Source organism: Macrosteles quadrilineatus, unplaced genomic scaffold (genome assembly GCF_028750875.1).
Source record: "Macrosteles quadrilineatus isolate MER2022 unplaced genomic scaffold, UCM_ALF_1.0 Scaffold_5__1_contigs__length_97177068, whole genome shotgun sequence".
NCBI classification, from domain to species: domain Eukaryota; kingdom Metazoa; phylum Arthropoda; class Insecta; order Hemiptera; family Cicadellidae; genus Macrosteles; species Macrosteles quadrilineatus.
In genome coordinates, this window is record NW_026542598.1 from 45,588,362 (window position 1) to 45,602,507 (window position 14,146).

At 33.3% G+C, this 14,146-nt stretch overlaps 1 protein-coding gene across 2 annotated transcripts in view; it reads right to left on the reverse strand.

Annotated features, from left to right (window-relative positions):
* Positions 1-11,883, reverse strand: part of LOC128994606 (inactive dipeptidyl peptidase 10-like) — a 221,978-nt gene extending 210,095 nt beyond the window's left edge. Inside the window, exon 1 of one of the 2 annotated variants that reach the window (XM_054419269.1) lies at positions 11,835-11,883. The gene's annotated coding sequence lies outside the window, so the exon portion shown is untranslated. The remainder of the gene's footprint in view (positions 1-11,834) is intronic. The other variant, XM_054419268.1, reaches the window with a different exon arrangement.
* Positions 11,884-14,146: the final 2,263 nt, after the last annotated feature.

Consider the following 14,146-nt stretch of genomic DNA (forward strand, 5'->3'; position numbering starts at 1 on the left):
TCTTATAACTACAAGAGTTATCCTACCTATTTCGACAAATGAATCCATAATTTCAAAACTTTTGGACAGGTATTATGAGAAACTCCACTGAACAACGTGAGAACGTTCTGATGCGGGGCATATACTGTGACTGACAGACAACACGTTAAAATACGTTAACCAACTTTCAATGGTGTTGCTGCCTTAGCCTATTCAAAGCAGATTATGACTGTCCAGCTGGTAACCTGGAGTTTGTGGGTTAAAAATGGAGCACATGAATTTGTTGATACTGTATCACCCCACTTTACAGGATTCTCTACGGAGAAAATTTGTTTTATTAGGGGGATGTCTCAAATCAAAGAAATAAAATAACCCAAACACAGGTTATCAGTAAGGCAACAGTTTTCTTCAATTCTCAATGCTGGAAAAACTTTCTAGCATCATGTTAACTTGAATTGAAGCAGGTCGTTCAGCATTCATTAGAAGTTAGTTATCAGTTAAAACTGAGAGCAGAAATAATGTAGGTGAAACTTGACGACGCAAATACAGATACCTATTTAAAATTAGTTTCAAAGTGTTTAAACTACTCTAAAATGTAACTAGAATTACTCGAATTTAAGCATAACGTTTTCCTCGGCGTTCTCTAGTATTTTATTAAATGTTGACATTTTAAACGCAGGTTTCTAATTTTATATATATACGTTCACAGCTGAATATATTTCATTAATATTCATTCCAGTTCCATAGAATTTTCATGAATTAATTTCACCTTAAGAGTTTAAAGAAACGGAGAAAAGAGCATCCTAAACCGTCGTTAATGATTTGACCGTAAACCCCTTCAGTGAAATAGTGCCTTTCTGAGGAAAGCGGTTTTTCCAAATGGCGAATTTCCCTTTTTACGAGAGGGTGACTTTAGGGAGGCGTGACCGAACATTTAAATTGGCTCAGTAATCGTCTTTCCCTCACCCTCCACTTAGGAAAGTTAACCCTTTCAAAACCAACCGAAGTAAAACTGTTTACGATCAATCTCAAGTCGATAAACGAATTGTCATGCTGTAAAATCGCAATATTTTGGATATCCCTTCATACTTAAGGATCTACAGGAGTTTTGTGTTTGATGATTTTTTTTACTTTGCGGATTTTCTTACACAAGTCACTTTCTGGTATATTTTTATTGACAATTTCAATAACGACTCCAAACCTGCGTTACATAGAACGGGTCAAAAATCAAATTCAATTTATATCCGTGTACTACAATATAGCGTGTTATATCATGAAAATGATACCTCGCCTCCAGATGCAAGGAGTAAATGTTCTTATTATTTGAGTGGATAAACGAACGTTAATATGTGAATTTTAAAGATGATATTTCTTCAAGTGGATAAAAATATTTATTTTATAAGTACCTTCTTTATCCACTCGTTTTGAAAAACCTTGCCAAAATTGACCAAGCCCGAAGTTATTCCACAGTTTAATTCTAACCTAGTGTCCCACGGAAATTCTAAAAAAGTTGTACATTTTTTATTCTTATAACATTTTAATGAATAATAAATAAAACTAGGGGCGATTGCTGCCCTTCACCTCCGTTGTAATTTAGCCTTAGAGATTTCATATGCTGTGGACCAATCCTAAATACTCTCCTTCATAGTCGCGGGCTTCCCCTATGCTTCCCCATTCTAACCTAAATACAGAACACTAAAATCAATAAACAAACAAATTCGCAATGTTTACATCAGCTGGTATATTCAAAACAGCTTATAGAAACACTGTAGCAGTATTCCATTACAAAATCACTGGATCTCTGACGGCCTTTGGGACAGAGCAAGAGTAAAATTTGACACTTCTGATATTTTTCCCACCGTCCTTGGACCTTTATCTTTAAAATAAATCCTCAACAGCCATTATTCTACCTTTTTCCTAGCTCAAGGTATTTCTTGGGGACTGATTCGCTTACGGAATTTAATTTACTAGAGGTCGTCCAGTGGTCGAAAACTCGACTAAAAATATTTTATGTACCGGTACTAGACTTCCCTATTTTCACCCCACACTATAAATGTGATTGGAATTTCGTTCATTTGTTTTGATTTTCTGTTTATATTTTGAAGTTATTTCGTCAACCACAGCATAGCAGCCCATAAGGCCCGTGTAAATTTTTTTAATTTTAATTAATTTGTTCTTTTTAGCCTATTTTAATTTATAGTAGGATTCTACAAATCTGCAAGAAAATATCTTTCTAACAATATGCGTAGAATTTCCCTACCATGTACACGAGCTGAGAAAAAAGGTTTTAAGGAAACATGCTTGCCTATTAATATATAGATAGATGTTATAGTTTGCTTGTTTTTGGATGTATTTTTATCACATTTGAAAAACTCATTTATTTCACACTAAATTATTATTGTTTTACACAGCTATTAATAAAAACACACTTTATTGCCTTTCCTGTATCAGCAAAATGTATAAAGCTTAATGCTATTGAAATAGGGAATAAATCACACAGTTTTTAGTACGTATTTTGCACAAATTCAACTAGGCAATTAGATATTAGCTTAGTCTGCAGAATTTCTGCGGCGGGGATATTTTTTTATATTTTCTTAGTTTTCAGTGATAGTCTCAGGAAAATCAGCCAGTGAACTCATGTAAATTGTGTAACATTGACGATATGCGTCTTATTTCCCGTATGACAGAATCCACGTATAGTTTGGGTGAGGTAGACATGATGTAGGCTAGGCGCCTGATCTAAATGCAACTCAGGGTTATATGCCTGCTAAATTGTTACAGGGAGGCTCCCAGATTTATAACGCTGGCTTTAGTCTTAATGTCCCAATCTGTCCACCCAGGATTACTTCTTGAGAACGTCATCAAAGCCTACATTCATCCTCTTGTCGCTTTTCATAACAGTTTATTTTAAGGTCTACGAAATAAAGACGTTTATTCTGTGCGAATCAAAATGATGACTCAGGCAATGTCAACTTCATCCCTGTTTTTAATTAGTTATTTATCCATACTCGTCAAATGTGTCTGTGCGTCATTATATATTTTTTAGTAAAAAGGTATGTTTACTACTTATTTTTACCTATCAATTCAACAGTTTCACATAGTTTTATATTATATTTTTCCGGTTTACTAGTATAATAATGAGGGTTTTAACTGGCAAATCTTACATGAAAAAGACACAGCCACCACAATTAATAAAACATTTCATTAGATTTTGGTTGTTCATAACAACAACGCTTACCAGAGGAGAGTTTGTAACAATAAAACTTAATTATACAATAATAAATAGAAGTCCATGGAATAGTAATTATAGAACACTCTACGATATGAAGAGGTGCGTAACTTGACGATTGAGTTCTATTCGTAGAGATCTGCAGCATCAGGTGTTATTAAAGACGCGATCAGCAGAGTGCGATACACAATCTTGAAATTCAGACATTTGCTTTATTGAGTTTCAGAAAAGCTATCTGAATTATATCAGGAAATAGAGCAAAACGTGACAACTAAACTAAATCGTATCCTACAATCCATTACTGTTTTGATGACATGAATGTCAATTCAAAGCCATATTAGTTTATTTTTGTTATATTGATTAGATTATTCTTTACGTTCTATAAGTTACTGAGGTTATTTGGTAGGTGCAATTACCTTGAAGTTTAAACTATATGAATATGAACTAAGCTGATAATATGGTAGGTTTAGCATATAAAACGTATATTTAACATGTTTTCATAACCTTCATTACATTCTATTCCCGTGTGATGAACTATATTTTTCGTGATATTGCATCATTATTTGAAATTTATGTTACAAAACTTAATAGTTTTCATTTAAAGTAACCTCAAAAAACAACTTCTAACTTGTTTTCAATTTAATTTTATAATGGAAACCAGCAGCTGTTTGTAATTCAATCGTTTCGTCAATTGTGTTAGTGTATATCGTACTATAGATATGTCAAACTATTTACAATAAGGCAACAATAAACTACAAATCGATGCATACTTTCGTTACATGCGATTGTTTACATTAGAAATTTACAACTGAGTTGACATCAGCTGATTTTTACTCCCTAGGGACTAATAACGATTTTGTGCTACATAGAGAGTAAAATGCTACTTTAGACACGCAAACAACGGCTGTTCGTCATACTGCGGACGAAAAATTACTTCTAATTTATTCTTTAATAAAAACATGAAGACTTTGATTATATACTCTTCTTCAATAGTATATATTCAACTCTAAATGTTGTTTCAACCTGTATTCTCTCGACAAATGTGAACCAACATTTGACTGTTCCACATGCAATGTATAATACAACTTGAAATATAAACTTTATTCTTGATTCTAAATTATAAAAATATACTCAATGTTCCAAGGCATTTTGAAGTTACAGCATTCTTCACAATTCAATAAACCTAAAACGATACACAATTACCAAAAAATTCTACACTACGCGATTGTGTAATTACTTAGTGTTAATTTGCATAGAATTTAGGTATTTCTGGTTTATTTGTGTAATCCTTGCTCGTACTACTCCACTAAGTTACACAAAGTCCCAAAACTACATAACCAATACAAACAAAAGGCTCTATTTAACATTTACCTATTTTACAATACCTGGAAAAGTAATTTAATTACATATTGTATCCGGTTCAAAATAGAGACGAATGCGATACAGAAATACCGAATGAATACAGATGTAACGGCAGAGATAGAAATATCACTGGGATATTTATTCATCAATGTCAAGCATTTGACCAGATCTATCTTCCTTTGACACGGTGTAAGTGTGGGCATTGGGTCATAATATCCAAAAAATAAACTTGTTTCATCCATTGAATCTGCGATCATGTGACATCTTTATTCAGCGAACACTATTTTAGGTCGTTTTAATAACAAACGTAAAATTTTTTTGTTAAGTCTTATTGACAATGTATTGAATTAAATGATTGACATTTTATGGTTTTACTTTTAAATAACATTTACAAAATATTGTATTTAACAAATAAAACTTCGTTTGCAAACAGGTTCGTGTTCGGAAATGTAACAATTACAAGAATATGATTTTATCGCTAAAAATAGTCATAGTTTTAATAGAATGTCGCACAGGCGAACATTGAAAATCTCTTTTAGATTAATACTTTATTAGCTTCCATGCCAGTAATATATTTATGTAAAGATCATTTACTATTTAAATAACAGATATCCAAGCCCTGTAATTTTTCGTGGATGTGCCGAGGATTCATTCCCTGTCACACCGGAGACTAACGACACTACCAAACATATTTTTGCGTCAAGTAAAATAAACAAAATAGCTCTCGTGGTTGTAAAACCTCTTTCTATATAGATACACAGTTTCCAATCATATTTGTAATACAGCAGTTGTATGTCCATAGTCATATTTGACAATACACTAAACATTCGAATTTTATTATATAGCCATTAGGCATACAGAATACTGTTCATACGTTTGGATGCTAAAATATATTACGAATGAAAGCCTTATTTACTATTAAAATAGATAAGATGTACCCCTAAGACATGTTAAATTTTATAAATTTTACAATTTAACAACAATAATTTTAAGAAGCATAAAATATTTGTCAAAGCAGTAAACTGTGAAATGTATCGAAGAAACAGCACGTTTTTGTAAAAAGTTTGTATTTGAATGAATCATGAAACGGTTATGCTTGCTATCAGATCTGACAATGTTATTCATACTAGAGAAAATTTCATTCCCTTTTAGACGCCATCTTATTTCATGTCGTTTACTTCCGCTTTTCACTTTTCTTGGCGGAGAACCAGAGCAGAATGGAGCCAAAAATAACTCCTTTTAGCGAACTGCAACTGACTGTTGTTCCTCCTGGATGTCTTCCAAAAGTATCCAAATGTTGCATAAAAGCTGATTTAATACGAATTGACTAGGTAAGTATATTGTTATATGCATTCATTTTCAACAATTCCACTATAAAAAATGTCACTGTCCAGTATTAATCTTTCTAAAATAAATGTCTATTTGATATGGCAAATGAGCTACTAATCAAACTACAATATTAAACTTAATTAACATTCCAAATCAACGGTGAGATTTACAATGACATGTAATACAGTGTTGAGGGTCTCGAATTCCGCTCGGTTGTTATTATGTTGATATTGCTAAGTAAAACACTTTGCTGCAGTAATTAACTGTAATAAGGAAAATGGAAAGAGTTCTCGTCACGAACGTTTCCGTATATAATCCGGGCATTAACAGTTATTGCAATAAATAAAATAATTTTTGTATTAATGTTTTAGTTTAAAAGTAAAATATGTTTACAGTATATCCAACATTAAAACAAATTAATATGTTTATCTGGCAATAAATTACATAAACAATAAAAGTCTATGTAAGTAATTGATTGTTCATTTCTGCGCAAAAATGTGTCATATGAATGAATATTGGTACGAATTGTGGAAATTGTCGTATTACCCTTATTTTCCAAGCCAACCCTCATTTTTTAATTCTTTTTCCTTTTGCTATTTTGAATGCGTCCATTCTTCTAAGACTCGTCTATTAAACAACTCTTTGTATAAATAACTCTTAAAGTTATTTAAATAATATTTATCTTCTATTAGTTTTAAAAACCTTTTTACTCAGTTTATTTTTAATTTCGTTCATAACGAAAACCTGTACACAAGTTTTCCATGGACAATCTTCCGTTTTTAGAATACTGCTCATTTCTCCATTTCGATTAAATTGCATGTTGCCCTTTAAAATTGTATTAGTTACATGCCATTTATAGAATTCTTTTGACATATTAGTTTTTCCTGAAGGATGTGAATACAACCCCATAAACTTCAATAATGCAATACTAAAAAACTTCAAATCGCCATTTGGCTATTCGTTGGTTTCCCCATCGCAAGACACAGAAACCAGGCTACCATCTTATTATAAAAGTAGAACAATCGTTTTGTTTTCAACATATTATTTCTTTCGTCCAACTCCTATATTATCAGCATTCCCCCTCTCATGTAGAAGTGCATCATGCATTTCTTACATTCTACCATCCCAGTTATATGATTTAATGAAAATAATTTTTTTCAATGCTTATTTTTAAATTAAAATTGTCATGAATGAAGACATCTATATATTTAATTCCGCAAGCGAATCGGTCCCCACGAAATATCTCAAGCTAAGAAAAAGGCATCATGGTTGTCAAGGATTAATTTTAAAGCTCATGGTCCAAGGACGGTGGGAAAATATCAGAAGTGTCCAAAATTACCCCTGCTCTGTCCCGCAGGCCGTCAAAGATCCAGTCATTTTCTAATGAAAGTACTGCTACAGGGTTTCTATAAGCGGTTTTAAATATGCCGAGTACGAACCCAGCATTGACGTGAAGCAAGTTAATTCGTTAATTGCAAACACTTGTACGTTATTAAATGGCAAGGCGCACGTTAAACGGTTCTAGCATGTAAACATTTTGAAATGTCAATAACTTAGTTACATTAAAGCATTTTCTTGTACAGTTAACATGGAAAACTTTACCTGATAACATTCATTGCCTGACTAGGTTTGTCATTGATATACAATTTTTTTTGTTTCTTATTATATTTTTTGTAAATATATCATTGTCCATTTTTAATCCATTACAGATAAAAAGTCTATTAGAGGGTTCTACCCGGTCTATTCAAGATGGCGGCTAAGCGTGTTAATGTTCCTAAACATGCCTCTACGGTACAAGCTCGCAACATTCTAAAACTAATTTGTTTCCAATTGTTTTATGTACTATTATTAATCAAGGGTGGTTCACTTCCAAACATTTTATTTGCGGAACAGTTTAATGCGATACTAGAATGTTTGTAATAGTTTATTATTTATTGTTTTATTATAAGTCGCAGACTAACTATAGTTTATCTTTCGGAAAGTGAGTGAGGGTTTATAAATTTCATCATTCTGAACTATGCATTAGGCTAGTTTACTGATTTACTATTTAGATTAATGAATGGTGAAGGATTCAATGGTTTCAATGAGACAATGTCGTATCTCAAGACGAGCAAAAGGCGTCTTTTCAACCCCCTCTTACTTTCCGACCTCGGCTTCGCCTCTGTTATCAAATTTGAGCTCGGACTGAAAAAGAGTCACCCCCCTAAGGACGAAACATACTAACAATTCGTTGCATACAGTTGTCGCTTGAAACTCTAATAGTTAAAATGGGTACTTACGTATTAAACGGAGGCCACCTAACCTACAGATTCGATTCGATTAGTAAACCTTCACCATCAGCAAGTTTGGTTGGTTAGGTTAGGTTAAGGTAGTTTAATTTGATAAAAAAACATATATTTATGATAACCCAACCTAACATAACCGCTGCAGCGCGCTGTAAAATATTTGGCCTCCGTATAATACGTAAGTACCGTAAAATGTATAAAGACAACAACAGGTTAGATTGTTTAATCAACAAGGTTTTCCAGACTGGGTTATCTGCCAATAGGATGGTCGAATGGTTCACCAGGGACAGACTCTGACAATACTGTTAGGTTAACACCGCATTCTAATGGAATTGTGATAATTGAGGTCACATTTTACTAACCACTAAAACTATAACAATGTTACTAGAAATTTCAATTTGACTGTCAACAATATAATTTTACAACGGTTAATTTGACGTGCACTAGTCCAAATGTTTTGTATTATTTTTCTCGGGAATAAATTTATTTTGAACCATTATATATTTTTAGGTAACAAAATCTCTACCCTAAATTTGTGACTACAGATAAAATTGCGTAAGTGTTGTCCTTATTTGTTCACTGATATAATATACTAGTTATATAATATACGCAGAACGTTGTATCGTATGTTATCTTCTTTGAAACACAATAACTAATTGTTGTAAAATGTGTAAAATTTTAACAAATCGGCAGTTTTAGATCGTAGCAGCTACTTATGAAACTAATGGCCACGGATGTATGACGTTCCTACATGGACCTGATGGATAAACCCCATTTTAAACTACCAAAACATTGCTGCCAGGACCAATAAATTGTGTACAATGGGTGGGGAGGGGTTTTCAACGAAATGTCAATACTGAAATAATAAAACACGTTTGTCAATTAAAGTTTGCTGCAAGAAATTTTCCAAATAATTTAAAACAAGGATTACTTTCAAGCACGTTTATAAATTTCTTCGAGTAGAACTGAATTAAAATTGGGTCAGCCCTGTTTCTTTCTACTTATCATGCGAACTCAAGTTCATTGATTCAGATTAGAACTAATTTGTTAGCTGCTCTATTTATGATCCATTATTATGGAAGACTCAAGACAGAAGTTTATCCTATAAATCTGTAACTTGGCTGGTTCAGTTAGCGAGAGCATAACTTTGGAACTAAGACCGGAGCGGATTTGGTTCTTAAACGATATCTTCAGCGTTTCATATACAACTTGTAATCACTTGTTTGTTTATGAAAGTAATGTTTTGCTTGGGTTATTTTATAAACACCTTGTAAAAAAATGCTGTATAACTGAATATGATTTGGAAATTTTCCTAAATTGAAAGTAGTTATTGACGTACTTGGCACTCATTTAATTTTTAGTTTTTATTACCACAGAGGTCAAAAACACAGGTTGTAAACGATTTGTGTACATGATATGAATCCATAAACACGATAGCTCGGTTAACATTAACAGAACCATCATAATCGGACTGTGATCAGGTTTTTATAGAGCAAAAATTATGTTGGAAAAACATAAAGTTATTATTTTTTTAGTTTTACTATCTTTCGTGCAGTAGCAAACCTAAAAGTACTCGTCAAACCTAAACTTATTTAAAAGGGAATACATCTAACATAGGGAAATATTTTAGTAAAATCCAATCAGGCAATAATTATAAATATGCTTAGTATGCATGTTTTTGAGGTGGAGGTATTTTAACACAGTCCTTTGAATATAAATGTTTGTTTGACATTGAAAATATAAACACATAAATAGTATTTCACTTGTATTTTGAAACCTGATTTCACCAATGAATACAATTGATCTCACCTAGCACTGATGTTGGCCAATCAACATCTAACCAAACAGCTGATTGTGTTGAAACGTCAACATCATTTGTTTGTGTTTGATCCAACCTATGAACTTTAATAGCATATGATAAATATACCTTTGAATACATATTATTACACTCTCATATACACGAAACAAGTGACTTACTTTTGTATTATTTCAACCGAAAAGGCGAAAATGAAACGCAAGTCATCAAGTAGGTTGATGATTGGGCTTTTTTAAATAATGATTTCCTCAAAGTTGGGACAACATACGTAAACGACTTTAACATATGATCAGTGTTATCATCAGAGTTGAGTAAGAGTAATCATCAGAATTTCATCACAGTCATCGCCAGAGTTATCATTAGAATTTCATCAGTGTTATCACCAGAGTTTTCATCAGAATTTCATCGGTGCTATCATCAGAGTTATCATCAGGATTTCATCAGTGCTACATCAGAATTTCATCAGAGTTTCCTCAGAGCTATCATCCGAGTTTCACCAGAGTTATCATCAGATTTATCGTCAGTACAAGTATCACCTAATTTAACAGAACTGCCAACCGGCGTTTGAAATGTCCCACATTTATTATTAGTTCATATGCAACAAATATAAATAATTTATTTTAAATATTTTGTTTTAAATGTTAGTCAACAACTTTTTTGACGAACTAAATTATTACGCATGTTATTCATAATCACTGAATAAAATGTATTTATTATAAATATTTTCAAGCGTTCATTTTTTTATCAATCCCATATAATTTTAGATCTAAGAGCTGAGACACTAGTTGCCTTTTGTTGGAAGACATCCCATTAAGCTGTATATTTATTGAGATTTCCTATCTTATTCGAAAGGAGGAATAAATTGTTATAATTTGCTCGTTCATAGATGTTAGTTAAGTTTGTTAGTGCCTAAATGAATTGAAATTTGGTAATGTACTATACCTTTATTGTTCCATCACTAACAAAATGTACAAAGATTTCAAGGCAGATGCTACTTTTACCAAAATAGTTTTGAAAAATCTAACCAATAATAAAATAAATATGTTTTTTTAAGTGTGTAAATATGTATAGGACCAATGCACGTGTTGATTGATTTAAGTATAAACAAATACGTTAATATCTGTCCGGATTTTTAGTTTAAATAAATGTATCAATATTTTTTATTTGTATATTACTTTGCATTTATAAAGCAAGAGGATGAAAATATTTAGTAAAATTTATTGTAACATTTATATATATATATCATTTAAATATTCTAGACATGACAAATACATAATTTTTTACCTTAATCAATTAATCTAGGGAAGTGTTTTATTTTTATCATGTTTTATCGCGTTTATTTTTCTGTATACTAATTGCACTTAAATCGGACCAACCCGTTAATTCTTAATTTAAGATTACGTTTCCTGTATGAGTTTGTCTAAAATGTAACCGTATTGTATTTTAAAATATTTTCAAACACAATTTTTATTTTAAGAATCATGTACAACGGTTTTATAAAATAATTCGTCAGCCACTTGTATTCGCATGCATGGACCAAGGACATCGAATGCATCGGCTTTGTTCAGGTGCAAGCTGCACTTGTTGATAATATTGATTTTCATATCTCTGATAAAATTATATGTAGTACTGTTAAATCCGGACCATATTTTTCCAAATGTACAACTTATTTTATGAACTTAAAATACAAGTTTATAATGTTAGGTACATTTAAAACAATTTTGATATTGCAAAGATATTTTATAATCGACGGTATTACATCATTCAGTTACGTTTACAGATAATATTTTAACTTAAAATATATATACAAAAGGCATGTGACTAAGATACATACATGTTTTAGAGGCCTAAGTCCATTCCCAACCTAACCGCACGGTACCACAGGCAACACTGGTATAGAGCATCATGGGAAAGGTCGATGAAGCAGTAGTACCAACCTAGCTAAAAACATCCGCCCTCCCACCACCACCAGTGTACTACCCTTGCTGAAAACGTTCAGTGTTAATTACACCCCATAACTTATTATGCTTATGTCCAAGTCATTGTGCGACGATATTCTTATCTTCCAGATCTCTTTTATTTTTTGTGCAAACGTAGAGGGGATTTTTGCGGTAGTAACTCTTTACTTATTCACAACGCAACTTTGGTCGAACTTCCAATTATTTTATCCCTTAAACTCTCTTGTATGAAAGGAGCATCTTTAATGTTTCATTAAAATGTTAGCCTTGAAGATCACTTTGAAGATTAATAATCAGTTTGTAATTTTGTTTAACAAAGTAAATTATTTTACTCTGTTTATGGTTACATAGTAATTTAATGCTTAAGGTATCAAATATTTAATCTTATATGATTTGTGGGAAACCCAGTACGACATGGCGGTAATTTTAAATTTTCATCAGCCCTAAAGAAACTTGTAATGAATGAGGTTAAATTGTACGATGAATTTTCAAATGACCGCCATGTCGTACTGGGTTGAGATAGAGACCTCTATTTTTCGATGATATTCTTCTTTAAAAAAGGTATTTAAAATGAGGTGTCACTCGATGGGGCTTTACATTTAAAATTTTGGAGCTACCCCCAAAATACCCCATTTTGGGGTCCCGGGAAAAATTGGGATACCGTCCAAAAAGTGCAGTTTTATTTTTTATGAAGGTATGTGGAGTTTAGTTTTCCTGGTGTCATCCATTTAAAAGTTAACTAGGGGTATCCACACATTTGCCGAACCCTGTATAAAGTAATAAATTACTTGATTGTGCAATTACAGAAGTCAGGGTGTTTTCAAAGAAACTTTTTCATAGACAATGTCACCATCTACATAATAACATCGTTGTCAGTGCTTTAAGATTGCTAAGCGCATACTAAGGCCGGGCGCGCACTATCCCGACCACGACCACGACCACGACCAAACGCCCGACCAGTGGTTGTCATTCACCATGCGACTAGAGCACGACCCGACCACGACCCGACCAAGGCAACGAATGTTTTACAAACTTCAGTGTCAGGATGATTGTTGAAGAAGTAGTTGTTATGGTGCATTTGCATCGTAAGTACGTTAAGCGGAAGAAGAAATTATACTGGGTACATCCAATGTTAACTGTCAGGTCTGAAAGGGCATTTTGCAACATTTTATGAAGAGCTACGTCAATATGCAGACAGGTTTCAAAAGTGTCAAAATCCTGCGACATTATGCCAAATGAGTCACTTCACAGAACGGCGCAAAAAACTAGTGCTCACCGTTTGATTGGTCTAGGAATACTGGGGGTTGAGTGGTGTACTGGTCGGGTCGGAGGCAAGTCGGGGGTAGTGCGCGTCCTCCCATTACATTGTGTGCTATTTTTGGCTGCAACGACCAGCGGGTCGGGCCCGACCAAACTGAAAAATTTTGGTCGTGCGACCAGGGCCCGACCAGGGTCCGACCAGTCGACCAGTGCGCGCTGTTCCATTTATTCCTATTATAAAACTGGTCGTATCCGACCAGTCGGAGTCGTGGTCGTGGTCGTGGTCGGGATAGTGCGCGCCGGCCCTAAACAGGGAGCGAGCAGATCTAGTGGTAGAGCTCGGGGCTTCGGTGCCCGAGGTGCCGGGTTCGAATTCCGCAAATCACCAATGGATTTATCCATGAGATAATTCCACGACCCTTTAGGACTAGCCTGAAGTTATGTGTAAAACAGTACCGGGCTAGAATCTAGCGTCCTAGGATATGAAGGTGGGAAAATACAAATATAATAAAATAAATACAAAACATAAAGGCATTTTACTGCTACAGGTTTATGTTTTCCCAAGTTAGAACTCTTTACTACCTCTCTAATCTTTGGAGGATGACGCCGTTAGCCTGTATTTAAACTTACTAAGGTCCCTAAAAATCTAAAGTAAGGGTTCTTACCTCTTTCTATTCGCACTCAATAAAACTAAGCCTAACCTATCAGATATTTTTTTTATTCAAAAACCTATTCAAAATTTCGTATTCATTTGCAAAATGTTTGTTTAAAGACGTAAATATTCAAGTTTAGTTGCTTACGTCCGCTTAACTAATTCACTTTTTGGCTGTTTTTATATTATGTTGAATTGTGAAAAGTTTTCTTATCCTTCTGTTGGGCATTATTATTATTTTTTATTCTGGGGAGGAGGTAAAATTGCATTTACGAT